Raw genomic sequence first — 246 nt, forward strand, 5'->3', positions numbered from 1 at the left:
TGTGTGTGTGTGTGTGTGTGTGTGTGTGTGTGTATGCCCAAAATCCCAGGAGGAGAGTGAAGGAGAAGGGATTGCAGCATGGCCATCCTCCCGGGGTGGTGGTGATTTTTCATTTTCCCTCTCACCCTCTCACTGTCTCTCTCTGTCTCTCTTTAGTGAGTGCATTGGCCCTATGGCAAAACTTTTTCTTTTTAAAGGCAGGTTTCAGGTCAGCTGGTGGCATAGTGGCTAATGCAGTTGGATCCC

The sequence above is a fragment of the Tupaia chinensis genome, unplaced genomic scaffold (genome assembly GCF_000334495.1).
Source record: "Tupaia chinensis unplaced genomic scaffold, TupChi_1.0 Scaffold000320_1, whole genome shotgun sequence".
Classification (NCBI taxonomy): domain Eukaryota; kingdom Metazoa; phylum Chordata; class Mammalia; order Scandentia; family Tupaiidae; genus Tupaia; species Tupaia belangeri.